Source organism: Pinus tabuliformis, chromosome 9 (genome assembly GCF_031772625.1).
Source record: "Pinus tabuliformis cultivar Carrire ecotype Pingquan chromosome 9, CPIR1, whole genome shotgun sequence".
Lineage (NCBI taxonomy): Eukaryota > Viridiplantae > Streptophyta > Pinopsida > Pinales > Pinaceae > Pinus > Pinus tabuliformis.
Window position 1 is genome coordinate 225511546 of NC_142307.1, and position 18930 is coordinate 225530475.

An 18930-nucleotide genomic window follows, 5' to 3' on the forward strand; every position below is an offset into this window, starting at 1 on the left:
TCTAGGTCATCGGGGATAACATACACCTATCTCTCGTGTAATAACTTAACATATTAGTAAAGGGTGGAGGGGATGGTGTGTATGTAGTGGAGCCAAAAACACCCCAATAGGATGTTGAAATCCGTAGGCCTATCTATAACTAGGCATGGAGTGATCAAGGTAACCAAGCCTATAGTAATAGGAATCTTGATCTAGCCAACGGGAATTGTATCGTGTGAATCAAATGCCTTGCAAGTACTCTTGGTGATTTGGATATCATCATGGGTATAATGCATATTAAGTAGGGTGTCATAAGAGATCATGTTAACACTAGAACTATAATCAACCATGACACGCTTAATGGAGCATGGACCCAAAACGCACTTTAGAAAGAAAATAGGGTCACGAGTAGTAATAAGATCATTGTATAAGGGTAAGTACACCAAATCGAAAACAAAGTTCTAAGAACCTAGGGGCACCATTAGAAGTGACTCGATGCACTTAGGTGATGGTTTAGAGGGATACTTAGGTGAGATTCTATGTATGTGGTGGTCCTGAGGAGTGTCTTGCAGAGATGTGTCAGTGGCGTATGTTCCCAGTGACTAGTACATGGCCTGACTAAGCACATCTTATAGTGAGGGACATAAATAGAGTAGGTCTATAACAGAGATATTGGCCTTTAGCTTAGAAAAAGAAGCTACTATGGAATAGGGATGAGTGAGCTACAAACAAGGTTGACCTAAAATATGCAATAACTAAGATGACTCAGGCTAAGTAAGAGGCATAGGATGAGTAGCGGGCAAAGCAGGTGGATTAGATAGTGGATGGCCTACTTTGATATGAGTAGTGATACATACGTCAGCCAAGGTTACCTCCTCAATGAACCCTATGATGAAATGTGCCTTTTGGATAGGAGTGCTTTGACCAGGTATAGCAGGTGCCATAGATGTAGATAAGGAGGTGAAAGATGAAGGGGACTAGCCGGATGACAACATGGCTAATAAACTAGCAAGCAATGACTAGCTATGCTGAGGAAATGAATTTGATATGTGTGGTTAGCCCGCATTCTTAGGATGGAGAGGCCCCTTTTGCTTTTCTTCTTATTGTTGTTGCTCACACTAAGCCCTACGATAAGCCATACACTACTCTATGTTGTGGTCATCAACCTAGTGGTATTCATATCATTTGTTAGGCTCAGGTCTAGTCCTACCCATACCTATCTAAGCACATCTGATCCTACTATGGAGGAGTGAAAATGTCTATAGGTGGTGGTGTAGTAGCAATGGGAGGAGCAACAATGGGTATTGGTTATGTCTAAGGCTATGAGGTTTGGTTGTTTACGCTGTAAGATCTAGATGGGTGGTTATTATTGTTCAGGAGGCTATGTTGGGGAAGCCAGTGGCTATGTAGTAGATGATACAATGCCAATATGTGAGGACTCTAGTACACCATCCCCTACAACGTTGTGCTCATGGTTCTTATCCCTTTACAGCCTAGGAAGGTCAATCATAGCATGAGACTCAAAAGAAGAAATATTGTAATCATATTTGAGAAGGTTATGATATACATAATAGGCCTCTAAGGCTAACACCTTATCCATAACATCCTTGAGCGATGGTAACTAAAGGTTGGTCGAGAAACTCAAGTTCCTCTCCTTATCAGTCGAGCGTGCTTTCGCATCCTCTTTAGGGGGTCCGATGGGAAATCTATCATCAGGACACAGAAGTCGATTTGATCTTTGATGAACATGGCACTTTGAGAACATTTACCTATGACTGGATTGACCCAATTCAAGGCCTGCATCCCGCCATCAACAACACCTACCGCACCCAAGAAGCCTTACTAGACACCCTACCTTCAAAGCCCTTGCCCTCGGAAGCGCAAGACCTCTGGACCTTACCCTTCTTTGAAAATAGATGTTAACATATATAAGATCAATTACGTAGTGGTTTCAGGAAAGAGACATTATATATGCTACATGCCTTGAAATCTCGACCCACAAGGTGCCACTTGATCGTAAGGGAGAGGGCAATCTCACTGTCATCTCCCTTACGATCAAGGGCAACTACTTATAATATAGTATGATCGATCAAGTCATGGTGGAATCAGTCCAGTCCAGTATCAGTACATACACTAGTGGGATAGTCTAGTACTGAATGGATATACCAGTCACCTGATGACTGAAGCAACCGAACCATCTCACACCGAACCGAACCACCTAACCGTCAGTCTGAGCTCTCTGTAACCGTCAGTCTGAGCTCTCTGGATCAGTCAGGGTGAACTTCAATGATCGAAAGCTCCTTTCTTTGCCTTTCTTCTATCAATGTGGGATTGTCAGTTCATCTATCCCTACCATCTTGGTCTATTCAATAATGAGACCCGAGCAGCAGACCAACCAAGGGGAAGATAGATATCACATACTTTGAGGAGAGATTGACCGAGAATCCTCCAATTTGTTGACTTTTGTCCATGGAATTGGGATCAAGTCACGAGGTATTGTCAAATGCTAAAATCCCATTTTGATGCGAATTTCCCGGGGTTTTCTCACTATCGATGTGAAATCCCTCACCATATGAATAGTGAGTTTTCTAATGCACCCTCTCCTGGATAGTCGAGTGTGCTAACGCACCCTCACCATATGAATAGTGAGTGACCCCTAAGAAGTAAGGGCCTTGGTTGCTTGAATCTATATTTCGATATCTTACACTACTGACTTCTGTGTGGTCTTCCTGACTAACCCATCAGATAGGGTATACTCCAGCTTATACTGACAACATGAATTCATACATATACCAAGTTGGACTACAAAGAAGATCTGGGAGAAGAGATTCATTTCACTGATGGGAATGATTCCTCAACTTCTCAGCCCACCTCTTCCTAACGACAAGCCCGATGAGCGTATCAATGGACTGACCTGTGAGCAGTGTATCAATGGAATGACCCAAGTAGACCAAGGGATCAAGGCAATAGCTACGCGCATCAAGGTGATACCTACACCAAGTGAACCTGACCGTACCGAGTGAATCATACATGACCGTACCAAGTGAATCATACCTTACCGTAGCGTACCATACTGAGTGAAACCATGCCGAACCAAGGGAAGCCTATGATATCCCATACTTTTAGGCTCAAATCACGAGATTTCCCACTATGGAGTTCAATCTTTGGTTGTTGCTTTCAGTCTCTATTCTGATATCTGGAATTGGACCAACAAACCAAGAAATAAAGGAATGAGACACCTTGTGGGATTCATCCTTCTTCCTTTGGTGATTCTCTTTCAGGAACATTTCAATCAATGACTTCGGGAAGCTTTGTGACTGGGATTGGGCACCAAGAGAAGCAGGAATTAGACACCTTGTGGGATTCATCCTGATCCCTTTGATTATTACTTCTCATCAGATCCAACTACCGATCTCTTTCTATGAGTGAAATCCATTCTATAGCTGATTCCCATATGCTTATATAGTCCGATCAATTGAACGACGATTCATCCACTAGAGAAGGGGAAGACTGATGCTACTACCGATACCAGGTATCCAGCAAGCCATACCGAGCTGGGTGAAAGAGAAAAAGGAATGGAACTAGCTAGAGAGAAGGATCAGACTGAATACTTGAAACTCTCATACACAGGGAAAGAAGGACACTACGGGTGAAAAATAACTGGAATGAGTTGAAAGAGAAGTGAAAAGATCATAGGAATGCACCATAGGGCTATGTTATTATCCTGCCGAGGGAAATCAACAGAGATAGCCCGTACCGAGTCGAGGTTAATGAAAGATCACTCGAATGAATGGTTGAGGCAGAGGGTGAGGTTAAGGAAAGCTCAGCTAAGTTATCCCGTGATCCGATCGGGTCGAATCGGATCGATAAGCAGAACCGTATCAAATACCTACCGAGCAAAGGTTTCAAGAGCACTGGAATGTGGTGAACCATACCGAGAGAAAGAGTACACACAGGAACCAACCATCAGGGGACATTCCTGATGAAGTCAATCAGAGAGGGAGTTATCTAATGGAGTGAGTGAAGACTATACTCTTTCTAGACTCTCTTTTTCCTCGAAGACAGACTCTTTCTCTACTAGATTTGTCTGTGATCAACTCTCTCGCTTCTTGCTTTGGTTGATGTATATCTTGAGGAATTTGATTCTTTATCCCTCCCCATACTTTGATTGTAGTTCTTTCTCAGCGGAATCACGAACCGAGTGAACCATCCCGAGCCAAGGGATCAAGAGAAGAGGAACGGAACATAACATCAACTACTTATCTCTTTCTTCCGAGCCATGGGACTATTATTCCACTACTGACTTCTGTGTGGTCTTCCTGATGGACTGATCTGGTATTCTCAGTCGACGAAGCTCAATACCTACAGCGGAAAGGTTAGGGATAAGATTAGGACTTATTTAGTGCTCTTATAGCTATAGATAGGCTCAAATCACGGTCTTTTATCACGAGAGACGTTCCAATCAATGGTCGGATGATCAATGCCATGAAACTATTCCACTGCTGACTTGACTGACTAGCGGACTATCCTACTACTGTACTGACTGATACTGAACTGGACTGGACTGACTGTACTGACTTGATGGATTAATTGATCAATCCGGAAAGCAAACGAAGACTGATGGTTAGATGGTTCGCTTGGTGTAGTGTGGAAGAAAGAAAGGGAATGTACCTATAGGATAATATTGACTACTTTCATATCAACTCCTATCAAGGCAGGGAAAGCAGACTGAGATACTACTACCGATACCGAGCGAACCATACCATATCGAACCTACCAAGCCTAATCGTACCATACTAAGCAAAGGTTGAAGTGGTCGAGCGATTTTCATTCATTAACCAATCAACAATTTAGCTACCAACTTTCTTACTAATAGGAAGAGAATAGTAGGGAATAGATACCGGAAACAAGATTCCATATAGAGGGGAGACAAGTCATAGTTTCTCCCACCTCTCATTATCTCCGCACCCACCACCTCGATATCTCTCCTACTATTACCTCCGACTACGATAACTACATACCACCTATAATAAGAAAGGAGATCAAATACAACCACTACTATTTCTTGTACGAGACCCACCTCTCCATGTACTCCACCCAACCTAACAACAACTAACCGCAACAATACTAATACAGGAACTCATTAACTCTAACTAAAGAAAGAGAATGATAGCCACCACTGATAAAGGAACTGATTGACATATATATTATACGTATTAACAACGGCAAATAATGAATGAGGGCACTTAAAGAAAGGGGAAGCTGTTTCATGGTCCACCAGGGAGGGATGAGCGACGGCATAAAAAGCAAGGTATGGATGATCGGGTGATGGCTTGACTGCTTTCCAGATAAGGCGATCAGTTTCTTTATTCCTCCCCTTTCTCTATTCTTTGGAGTCCACCCGGATACTCATATATAACTAGTGATACGCACCCAGATAAGAGTCCCTAACCCGATAAGGCAAGACCTCACTTTCAATTCAAATTGCCCCTGAAACTCAGCCTTACTTGGTGGGACCTTCTTACTTTGGTTCTTACCTTTGGTCAAGGCTGAAGTTCAGAGAGAAAAGCAGCCATCGTCTTAGGTGCTTTCTGCCATAGAAGAGTCAGTGCAGTGGGATCAGCTAGTAGTCGAAAGAGGTGATCGCTCCTCTCCTCTCCCTCTCCTTAATAGTCGAGAACCTAAAGGTCCTTATGGTAGAGCACCTAAAAGTCCTCTCCTTAAGAGTCGAGCCTGCTTACGCATCCTTATCAGTCGAGTCACTAACGTACCTTCACTGCTTTCAATTCAATCAGTTTCCCTTCCTTCAAGTGTCAGTTCCTTGCCCTCAGAAGCGCAAGCCCTCCAGACCTTGGTTGGTTGGGTCTCTGTAGGAGCAGGAATGATGGCGGCCCCCTCGATGGCGGCCTTAACAGTCGAGCCTGCTTACACATCCTTATGGTCGAGCAACTCAAGTTTCAATTTACTTATTCGGTGGGGGGGCTTTTGGTCGAGCCTGCTGTCGCATCCTCTCCCTCTCCTCTCCCTTATGGTCGAGTACCTAAAGGTCCTTAACAGTCGAGCACCTAAAGGTGCTCTCCTTATCAGTCGAGCCTGCTTACGCATCCTCTCCCTATGGTCGAGCACCTAAAGGTCCTTTAAAACGAAATTCCACTCTCGATGCATGCCTCTGGAAAACTACCGCAACATAGGCTAGCATAGGCTGGCTTATGAGCTTGCTATCGAGTCATGCCATAATGACATATATAAGACACTACGATCTGACAAAGAGAGGATGCGTAAGTAGGCTCGACCAACGGGAGAGGAAATCATGACTAATCGAATCATGCCCATAGTAGTATGGGGCCTTTTCTTCCTTCCCTCCCGGGCCCTTTTCCCACTCCTGGAAATGGCCTCCCTACTCCCTGAGCCCACCGGAACCAGCCTGCTCTTGGAATGATCTAACCTAGGGAGGATGCGTAAGAAGTAAGGCTGCCATCACTGAAACTTGTCCGTGATTCCAGTCAGTATATACGTAATTAGGAAATCTAATTTGAGGCCCGGTAGGACCCGTTAGGGGGCTCACTATTTATATAGTGAGGGTGAGCCTGCCGAACTCTCGACTATAAGGCCACCATCGAAATCTAACCTCCGCCTCCTCTCCTCTCCTTATCAGTCAAGCCCCCTAAAGGGTCCTCTCCTTAACAGTCGAGCCTGCTTACGCATCCTTATCAGTCGAGCCTGCTTAAGCATCCTGAAAATGCAAGAAGAGGAGAGAAAGATGTTCAAACCTCTGCCATCTTATCGGTCAATAATGACATATATAATGAATGAATGGAATCACGGGTTCGGATAGTCAAGTCTCGTGGTGGGGTCGGGGTAGCAGGGGCATGTGAACTGTTTCACGATGGGTGCAATAGTCTGTATGGCTCTCAGGCATAGGATGTATGGGAGAGGAAGGATGGAAGATGGCTAAAGGTGAAGTATGAGGGATAAAGGTGAAGTGTGTAGGGATATGAGCGAAGAGGTGATAGTTCGAGTTTGAGGTATATGTTGGTAGTTGTTCGTTGGACCGCCCCACCTCAAATGGGCAATTAATGAAAAGAAAGAAATATCATCAATCTATATATCTCTAGCCCATTCTTCCCCTCAATTCAAATAATAAGAGTCTTTTCAGAGGTAAGTAATGAAAATAGAACATCTTTCTTTTATGCTTATTCGTACGCCTTAGGAAAATAGATAGACACCCTACGGACTTACTCTATCACAATGAGGAACAGTAGAGCAAATCTATCCTTTCACCTCTGCTTTTAGGGAGGGAAGGCAAGCTGATGGGATAGTAGTTCGAGAGATCCTCTATTCACCACCTCCGGAATCAAAGTCAAAATCATATATCCTATCATGCACCTCTTCCCAAGCTTACCGCACCATGGGAAGGGAGGGTGAGCAAGTAATAAGGCAAGCTTACGCACATCTATGGATGTAATTTTCCACTTGTTTCTATATGGAAGGCCAAAAAAGGTACCTCTGCAGGTGCAGTATAGTTTTATGCACACTAAAAAGACCTCCATAGGATCAAGGGTGCGCACTCTTCATCCTACTCCCCTCCCAGGTGTCAGGCTTGGAGAGCTCTTATGCAGTAGAAGAGAACCTTTCAGTGGGAGCGGTAGAAGAGTGTCTGTGGGAGAAGAAAGAAAATCACTAGATCGGCCCAAAGGGGATATAATGGTCGGTAAGAAATATCCTTCCTTCTCTTCGTCTGTTAGGGAGCGGCGTAACGTAACGTAGCTTCATGGTACCGCGCTTCGGAGATGGTCTCTAGCTTACCAAAGACCTTAGCTTACCGACCGCACTAAGTCCACTCACTTCGTTACTCCGATAAGCCCTTTCATAAGCCCTGCCTTTACCGATAGGGGATATGATCGGTCGAGTCTACCCATACGCTTCCTTAGCTCCAGGGATCAGTTCGCACGTCTGATGAACGACTGGGTTACTAGGTGACTGGCTTCCTTATCCATAGAGGCGGGTCACTCAATGCCACAACCATGCCTTATGAATGAATCTTATCGCACGTATCTATCCGCCTTGATCGGCGTGTGCCTAAGATGTGCGACCATATGTATCTACTGATCGTACATTACTGAACCAGCTTTAGTGTGCCTAAGACGTGCCTCTTTGCCGTCACCTAGACTAGTGCCTAGACTAGTGACTGGGTTGTTATAGACATTTTTGTGCCTTACAGCATAGGGCATGAAATGTTAATAATCTAAGGGATCCAAAGTCCCTAAAACATGTTGTTCTTACCCTTAGAGGAACAAGGTCAGCAAACCACAGCAATGCAAATCAGTTCTCCACTGAAAAACACTCAAAAACAGGTCAGTTTTAGATCAAAGCAGCTGCTCCAAAGGCTACCTGCATTGCATAGCAGGTGCAACAAGGGCTACCTGCGTTGCATAGCAGGTACAACAAAGGCTACCTGCGTTGGGCGTACTTGGACATGTGGAGGAATCTTTTTCTCAAAGTGCCAGTGCCTAGGAAGCTTCCAAAAAGACACTTGATCATAAGATTCTCCTAATGATGAGTTAAGAGTTTCTAAAACTCCAAGTGGAAGGTAGAAACTCTGAGTGAAGGACTGAAGAACAACTGGAGTTGACGAGGACAACAAGTCACACATCAAGATGACTTACCTTCACTCCAAAACTCTATATAAGGATCTCATCCCATGGGATCTGGAGGCTGGAATTTAGCGCGAAGAATTGCTGTTGGTTTACAGTTGTGAGCATTGGCTGATTGCTTGAGGGAGGTGAAGAAGAGATTTCTCTCCGTCGGGAAGGTGATGCTGGATTGGACCTCTTATGGTTGTATCACCACCTGAACCTTACTTCCATATATTAATAAAGCATTTGAGGTTCTTCTATTCGCATGTGTTTCAATGGTGAATTGTCTTACTTGCGTCTTTGATTTATGTTAATCCTTAGATCGATTATGAATGCATGCTTCTTGTAGTTCCCTTTTCTTGTCTTATTTGCAGGATCTCGTGTAGCTGGGCCCGTGAAAAGACTTGGAGCTGGGAGCAAGCGGCAAACAAAGGAGATTGGATCGACCATTTGCACAAGACATCGGTAAGTGGACCTCTTCCTTTTATCTCTTGCATGTCATAAAGAAGAAACTTTAGATAGCTTTGCTTTCAGCTGTTGCTAAGGAACTGTCACCCTTAGAGTGGGTTAGGGTCATTCCGAGTTGGATACTTTCCCCCACAACAGACTGGCGACTCCGCTGGGGATCGTGTCTTGTTGGTAGCTTGTGTTTCTTGCTATTCATCTCTTCAACAAAGGGAGTACCGAATCGAACTGCATTCGAGTCCTTCGAATGCAAAGTAGAGGGCAGCTACTCTAGCCCAGTGCTGGGCATGTTCATGATTTGAAGAGCTGATCCACAAGGACTCTTTTTAGCTCTTTGTGATAGTGTTCATCTTCCTTTAATCATCCTCTAGTGTATACTTGACTGACAGCCTCTGATTTGGCCAAAAACCGTTCATTTTTTAGCAAACTGTGACCCGGAATCTGAGAGAGACGAGAGTTGTCTCGTTCAGTGCATCTGCAACAAAGGCTACCTGCACTGCAACGCAGGTCCCGAAGGGGCTACCTGTGTTGCATCTTAGATTGACAGTGCAGCACCTGCGTTGATCCAGTTTTGCCTTGTGCAGTTGGTATTCCCCACTGTCTGTTGCCCAGTTTTCAGTATTGTTTTTGCAGCCTGTTGTCAACCTGTATACCCAGCTGAAACCACTTCTCTTTGCCTTCATTCCGCCTCAGTTGTATGAAGAAACTGTGATTGTTCTTATTGTATTTCTTGCTGTCATTCACAGTTTCCCATAGCGAAAGTGAACTAGTCTTGTTATGACCTCTTGGATCTAGACCTATGAGAAAGTGTCGTTGTGATTCTAAGAGCTAGTTTATTGCTGTTCATAGCTACTTGAGCATTTTCTTTCGTTATATGGTTCGAATTTCAGTATTTCTTGTGTTGAAACGAGTGAATCTTAAGGTGTTCTTTTGATTATTGGACAAACACTTGTTTGCTTTCGCTTGAAATTGGATTCGAAATCGTACAACAACTTTCTTTTTGTCATACACCAAACATTAAGGAAGAAGAAAAGAAATACTTGCATTGTGCATGTGCATTTTGACAGTTTGCATGTCGATTTAGGAAAAGTGCATCAGTGTGTGCTCTATGATCTGTTTGAAAAGATGATGTCTTTCTTTTCCTTCAGTAGTTAAGGTTTTCATAAGTTGAAAGAATTGAAAAAGATTGCTTATCATTCTTAGACTGCATTTAGGAGTTGTATCATACATCACGTGGTGATCCATAAAGGCAAACTGCTAAGCAAGATCAACCTAAAAAGAACTGAATTTATCTAACAACGCTTTGAAACATAACGAAACACAGTAGAGGTCTAGGTAGAGACGTGAACCGGCATCGTTAAACATAGTGACTGTCGATCTCTACGAAGGTGGGTGATTCCTCCTGAGGGACGATAGCACTAATACGGACTTGTGCCCCCGCGTACCATCGCGTATATTGGGGGACCCCTATAGGAACAAAGCCTTTATCCATAGGAAGCCGTGTCGGCCGCCCTACTGATCGCGATGCAGTGAACACAGCATTCACGAAGATCGACCACTCGTACCGTAAAACGTATTCTGTGGTTTCACGAAAGGTTTGGCACACCCTTGCCTAGAACTCCAGAGTAGTTTCTTTTGGCCTTTTTCAAACTCTATAACTGAAAAAGTCCATCCGAGCATTTGTCACTTCGGGCTCGTTAATACATCGAAGGAGACTAGAGTCATCTTTAGCTTTTTCTCGACTCTTAAAAAGTGAAAAAGCAAGTTGTGTCTAAAGCGTCGTCATATAAAATTCATCTTAAACGGAACATAATTACCCCTGATTCCTACGTTGATCTTAAGGTTGAGAACATGGATCACACCAACAAAGGGATTCCACATGATGGGACCCCTAGCCCTTTCTCCTCTTGGGGAGAAGTTGGTGCGCCCAACATGGCTACATTGTCGCTTCCAGGACTGACAATTGGCCTACCAGTTTGGCTATTCTCAACCGCTGTAGTTCAGACCACCACGGTTCCTGAACAATCGAGTCAATAGTTAGACCAATCTAGAGCTACCCTCCAGCCTTCCACTTCTTATGAGCCTTCCTCCGATCCTTCTTCTTCGAAAGGTCAAGCCGCCAAAAGCGGAGCTCCCATAGAAAAGAACAAGGAAAAGAAGAAGAAAGAAAAGAAGTAGAAGGAGCCAAAGGCGCATGGGGGCAAGCAAAAGGCATCTAACGAAAACCCACACACAGCACGGACCGGGCCCAAATCGCCATGTATCATATGTAGAGGAGACCACTTCCTCAGTGATTGTCCCAGTGTTCCCCGGATACTAAGGGACTGGTCCCCTCGTTTGCACAGTTCGGAAGCGTCAACCTCTGACAACCAGGTTGAATGCTTACCGTCGACCAACGAAAGTGGAGGTCCTAGAAGACGAAGGGGAATGAGATTCCCCTGCGAATTGTGTGAAGGCAATCACACCCTTCGCCGTTGTCCCTTTTTAGACGAAGCAAAGAGAGTTTTGGAAGATCAACCGGTTGCACCGTTGCTACTTCCTCCTGGATACCAAAAACTCGCGCCAAGTCCTTCGTTGGTCGAAAATACAGCTGTCCCGCTCATAGGGCCGGCTGAAGTGTCAGTCACTGAAAGTGAACCTACTGAATCCGGACCGGACGAAAGTCCAAAGGTTGAAATGGCAGTTGACCCAGTTCTCCCTTCGGAAGTTTCATCTTCAAATACCACAGTCACTGAGGATTCATCTTCAGTTGACACCCCTACTGAAGAGAGTAAGGATGACACTGTTCAGATTCTTTTCATCGACACCGATTCTGATGAACATCAGGGCAATGTGCCCACTCCTTTATCGCAGGAAGGAGCGTCGTCAGAATCATATCCGGCCGTATATTCGGTCCCACCACCAAGCAACCTGGTTGTTTCCTTTGATTGGAACCAACTAGGCAGACCCCGGTTACCAGCCACTATACCATTTAGAATTATAGTCCAAATATACAAAATGGTGATGGCTGGAACTATCATTGATGAAGGGGCATCTGTGAGTTTCCTGTCCTCTATTGCTTGGAAAGCACTTGGTTGCCCGACACTTTTGCCTGAGAGAAGAAAACTCTCGGGTTTTGACAGAGGAACCAGTCGACCATTAGGGATTCTACCTAATGTGCCTATTACACTGAAAGGGAAGGCTGTCAAGATGAATTTGATGGTCGTCCAAGGGCCCTTGGATTATAACCTACTCCTTGGACGAGACTACATATATTGCATGGAAGCAATAGTCTCCTCACTCTTTCGAATAATGTGTTTTCCATACGAAGGAAGAATGGTCAAGCTCGTGGACCAACTTTCATTTCCGGGATCACGCATCGCAAATGGTCACATACCTATCCTGAATGGTCTATTTGATCAAGAAAGGTATCTACCTCCGGTCCTTCTTCCCGATGAGTGCGAGTAATTCGGGAAAGGAAGGCCGGAACCCAGGGGGCATGCATCCTGGTCTGCTCTGGAGGCAGAAGAAACCTTGGGTGTAAAGTAGAATTTCTGCGGGAGAATATGACTAGTCCGTACCCCTTCCCCTCCTTCTTCTTCGTAAAACAGAAGGGCCAGGAAGAGCTCTCATGCGGAAGAAGGGGCAGTTAGGAATGGGGTTGTTCTGGAAAAAGATTCTTTTGTTAAAGTTAAGTGTGTGGCGGAGCGTCGTCGTTCACCGTCGCCTAGTCGGCGTCGCCGAAGAAAGTTTCTGTTTGAAAGAATTAGCAGAACAATCTTTGGGTAACCTGAAAGAGGTAAGCCTCACCTGTTGAAAACAAAGGTTTTTACGGAAAAGTAGGGGAAGCCTTGAAATTAGACTTACACCTGGGGGCATGCAAACCTCTTGGAATGCAAGCACGGGCGGCTATTTTGTTTTTTAGTTTTTTAGGTCCTCCCTTTAAACCTGTAGGTCTAACCCGTTAAACTTGTAGGATTAGCCGATACCCAGCTTGCACAAAGAGAGGGTATGGAGCAAAGCGTAGGGAGATGAAGCTCCTTAAAAAATAGAGATCTTCCATGAGACCTTCCTACTTTATGACTGGTAAAAAACGAGCAGTTTTGGCAAAGTTCATGCTCGTTAAAAAATAAACGCAAGATCCGAGCAGTTTTAACGCAGAAATTCATGCTCGTTAAAAAATAAACGTAAGCTTGTGAGTAGGCTTCCTCCAGAGTTCAAGCTCATTCAGAAAAAATGAATCGGTAAATAACCATTTGAGACCGTAAATTCATCAGCCATAAAAGCCTTGGTCGTGTTTGTGCACCGTCACCTCCACTTGTTATTTGGCCGATCATTCACATCCACTTGATTGTTTACCTATTTTGAGGAATAGCTGCGAAGAGTGATCCCACCTAGCCATCCTTGTAATACTGCCGTGATTGGAAAATTCCAACCTGTACCTGGAATCTGCTGCTATCCCTGTTTATCACTCGTTCCTCAAAAGACGAGTCTTCTTTGAGCTCTTTTCACTGACTCGTAAAAAATGAAAAGTTTGCCGAGTTTTGGCCTTCCAGCTCGTTAAAAGGACCGGAAGAGCTATCCCTCCTCTAGATTTTAATCTTTTTGGACCTAAGGGATTATTGCACAAAAAGATCGAGCGCTTGTCTAGTTCGGCCCGATAAAGATATCGAACATTCATCCCTTCTGTATTGTTTTATACTTTTTCGGACTTAAGGGATTAGATGACGAAAAAGGACCCCTGGAGTCCACTTTATGTACCCTTTTCAGACTCTCTAAAATTGAAAAGGACCGAGTTGTCTTTGTCGCTGGGCTCGTTAAAAATATTAGATAGCGACAAACTTGTCTTTAGACGAGAACGAGTTTCCCTATCACTAAGCTCGTTAAAAACATAGCGATGGGCTTGCCCGAAGGGCAGCTTATAGATCAAGCATATGTTATCCTCCTCAAGCTTGACAAAAATAAAGAGGTACTGGTCAGAAATGACTGGGGAAAAATTGGGAGAACCTCAAAGCTTAATGGTAGCAAGTCGCTCTTGAACATGACACTTTTGCCTCCGTAAACATCGGGTTGGGTTATTATCATTCACCGGTCCCTTCACCATGGTCTTGCCATACCATCCATACATGGGGTAATGCTACCGATCCATCACATCAGTGTCGTTATATGTTCAAGAGATGTCAGTAAGAAAGTGTCAACCGGGTCCCATCCACTACCGTACATCATCTTTCATCCTTCCATGACTGCCACCCTGAATCATATTTCACAGATTGTTTTCACCATCATCACTAGCTCTGTTCCATGTCACTGATGTGGGATTCATTAAGGCCCTCCTTTGATGGATCGCTTCTTGTCGACATCATCTCATTATCCAAGAAGTTGATCTAGGAACACCCCCTCAGTACTTTGAAGCTTGCATGCCTCAATGGCAAGTTTCTCACTCCCGGCGATAGGTATACATTAATGACCTTCGACTAGGAGAATTTGCGTGGTGTTCGACGTCAGATCCTATATTCACACCACGTGAATTGTGCTGCAGTACCTTGAGGGTCATCATCACTATCGGTGATTCCTCTCGCGCTTGTTAACAGTTTACATTATTGACTGGTAATCAAGCGATGTCTTTCCATGTTCGACTTCAAGAAATTCTCACATGGATCGACTTGTACTAAAGTGAAGATCGGACAAGTTTGAAGACCCCGGATCTAGTTTCATCCATCCGGGCTGCGATATATATTCAGGAGATAAAAACATAGACATGTGCAGCAGATGATCATCCTACTAAAAAGGATGATAATTAAAAGCAGAGAATTATCAGTCTATTATCAGACGATCGTCTGTTTATGTACAACAAATGTATTTATAAAGCTGAGCAGGGGAAATGCCCGCCTCAGCTAGATCATGAAAAGAAAGTATGAAAAGATAATGTATTGTATTGTATTTTGTTACAGGTCACCTCCCGACGATTGAATGAACTTCGGATCCTCCTAATAAAGCATTTCACCCGATAAACGACCTCATACTTTAGGGGGCAACTGTTATAGACATTTTTGTGCCTTACAACATAGGGCATGAAATGTCAATAATCTAAGGGATCCAAAGTCCCTAAAACATATTTTTCTTACCCTTAGAGGAACAAGGTCAGCAAACCACAGCAATGCAAATCAGTTCTCCACTGAAAAACACTCAAAAACAGGTCAGTTTTAGATCAAAGCAGCTGCTCCAAAGGCTACCTGCATTGCATAGCAGGTGCAACAAGGGCTACCTGCATTGCATAGTAGGTACAACAAAGGCTACCTGCGTTGGGCGTACTTGGACATGTGGAGGAATATTTTTCTCAAAGTGCCAGTGCCCAGGAAGCTTCCAAAAAGACACTTGATCATAAGATTCGCCTAATGATGAGTTAAGAGTTTCTAAAACTCCAAGTGGAAGGCAGAAACTCTGAGTGAAGGACTGAAGAACAACTGGAGTTGAAGAGGACAACAAGTCACACATCAAGATGACTTACCTTCACTCCAAAACTCTATATAAGGATCTCATCCCATGGGATCTAGAGGCCAGAATTTAGCACGAATAATTGCTGTTGGTTTACAGTTGTGAGCATTGGGTGATTGCTTGAGGGAGGTGAAGAAGAGATTTCTCTCCGTCGGGAAGGTGATGCTGGATTGGACCTCTTATGGTTGTATCACCGCCTGAACCTTACTTCCATATATTAATAAAGCATTTGAGGTTCTTCTATTCGCATGTGTTTCAATGGTGAATTGTCTTACTTGCGTCTTTGATTTATGCTAATCCTTAGATCGATTATGAATGCATGCTTCTTGTAGTTCCCTTTTCTTGTCTTATTTGCAGGATCTCGTGTAGCTGGGCCCATGAAAAGACTTGGAGCTGGGAGCAAGCGGCAAACAAAGGAGATTGGATCGACCATTTGCGCAAGAGATCGGTAAGTGGACCTCTTCCTTTTATCTCTTGCATGTCATAAAGAAGAAACTTTAGATAGCTTTGCTTTTAGCTGTTGCTAAGGAACTGTCACCCTTAGAGTGGGTTAGGGTCATTTCGAGTTGGATACTTTCCCCCACAACATGGGTGACTGGCGTACGTTGGATGAACGACTGGTAACTGGGCGGACAAGCGAGCCTTTACCATGCCAGCAAGAATGGTTCCTTATGCAGGACAACGCCAGCAAGCGAGCCACAACCATGCCTAATGAATAAATCCTCTCCTTATCAGTCGAGCCCCTACCGTTCCTCAAGAGTGGGTAACCTAATGCCATAACCATGCCTAATGAATGAATCCGAGGCAGTGAACCCAAGGTCCCGAAGGGGCTTGCGCTTCCTATTGCAAGGAAGGCCACAGAGGTAACTAAACTATGCCTAATTAATCAATAAGAAATGACTAAGGTTAATCAGAGCAGGTCACTCCATGAAGGGTATAACCATCGCTTCCTTAGCTCCAGGGATGGTTCCTTAGTAGGAGCAGCCGGTCAATAGTAATGGTTCTTTATGATAAGTCAACTCCCACTTCCCTTTGCCGGGGGGTTCGAGGTCAAAGATAAGATAAGCAATCCACGTATTGATGTCGAAGGTCTTTAACTAGATAGGGAAGTGAGTATCCTCGCTACTGCTCGCCTAAGTGTTAATCACTCTCGCTACCGCTCGATTAGTTTGGTCGACCTTGGTTAGTTTGGTCTAGTTGGTCTCCTCGCTACCGCTTGCTAGCATCCATACGTTAATGAATGGATGTCGTTCCTTATCCATCTATCTCAATATCTATCTCCTCGCTAGCGCTCATAGTTAGGTCGGGTAGTAAGTAGTCAGCTCTGTATTCAGTCCCCTCACCGGTAGGATCAGAATAGCAACCCCTCACAGGATTAGATGGATGTATGGCTACGCCTTCCTTCCATATATCACTTCGAACCAAAGGCTGTAATGAATGCTGCACCTTAAGGGTGGTTAAGAGAGACGGGCTTTAGCCACCTACGCTTTTGTTACTTCCTTCTATTTTTATAATAAGATGTGGGGATAAGAAGATTGATATAAGAATATATTCATAAGAAGATATTGTTATATTTTTAGAATAAGATAAGAATAAGATAAGAATATGGGAGATAAGAAGATGAAGAGAATAATCTTTTTATAAGAAGATAAATAGAAAAAAATCTTCATAAACTGACTTGACTACTTTCCTTACCAGCCTAAAGGGGATTGACTCTATATCTTATGCTCGTATATAATGAATGGATAATGACTCCTTGCCCCCCGGAGGGAACAAGCGGCTTCACACCTTTATTTGTGAGGTAAGCCTGAAATGGACCCCTTTATAAATACCTGCATCCCCGCTCACTGACGTTCGCTTTCCGTAACGTTAACTGACGTTCACTCTTAGCTAAGGTAAGGGTGTGAACGAGAAGACTCTCCTTCCTGATATGAATGACTCTGACCGATATTAAGGACTCTGGGCTCGGCCCTTGGATGGCCACGCCATACTTCATCAACCAATATCCTTTCTGTAAGGCTACGTCACTCACCACCTAAGGCTATGTCACCTTTTCCCGATATTCCCACAGATACTCTTTCCCGATATCTGTCATAAGAAATCCTCTCCCGGTGGTCGAGCGTGCTTTCGCATCCTCTATCCTTATCTATGCGAGCAAGCATGGATCTTTAGCAGCCGGTTCACACACTTATATAGAATTACGAATGCTAGTTCCAACTCCAATCTCCAAATCATTATACGGATTCATGGTCGTTATACAAGGCTCCTCCTCCCACATAGAGACAAAGATCCAATAGTAAACCTGGCCTTCCAATAAATAAGTGGGAATATCAGTAACAAAAGTGGGCATATAAATATGATAGAGAGTGCTCACGTGGCCTATTGGGACTGGTAATTTCAGTTTGGCCGGCTAGTGATCATAAAAGAGCTCGGCGAATCTCATCAGATTTCTTGGCGATATAGTTCGGAGTAACCTTCGGAGTTGTTGGAGTTACGTGATAAAGAAGCTTGGAGTTACTGTTCGGATATATTTCGGAGCAATTTGTCGAGAGTTCAGCTGGCTCACCCTCACCCTTATGGTCGAGCGACTACGTACCTCATTATATATGTAATTATGGTTGGTTGGACGTGAGATATTATTTATGTCATTATGCTTTCTTTATTTTGGGGGTTTATATATTGCTCAAGGCTGCCCAGATCATATACTCTTCATATCGCCGGGAGATACGAAATTCTTATTATATTTCATTACGCTTTAGCAAAGAGGGTAGAACCAATTCCCCTCCATAAAGGCCTAATAAAAGAATGAGAATCGCATAGAAGCGCTATGGAGAGGTAAATAGGCAAATAGTCAAGGTTGTAAGTGCTTGTTGTACCCACTAGGATTCTTTGCTGAAGCAAGAGGTTGGGGCATCAGTAAGTTGAGATAGGAAGTATGGTTGGTCAAGAGCAAAGGTGAAGGGAGAGTAACACATAAGTAAAGTGAGTAGGCAGGGGCGTAGCGGTAAATAGGAATAGTGGTACCCAACCAAGTCAGATTATTTCATCAACTGTTGTGGAATGCCCGTCCCGTCCAACAATGCTCTAAGTTCAGATAATTGAGCAGCCAGTCTATAAAGAAGCAAGGGTTTACGAAAAGTAATACGACTGATCTAAGTGCTCAACTCACTTCGTGCCTCCCTCCTTTCAAATCTAAAAGTTGAAGCCTGTGTGTCGCGTATACCCACTCACTCGTCCAACGGCTCTATTGGAAGCCCTTATCCGATCATCCAATGCTATAAGGGGCATTGCAAGTGTGAGGCAGGTAGTAACTATAGGTTGTGAAATTGAAGAGGTGGTAAGTAATAGGTACTAACATGAAATAGAAATGGGGATA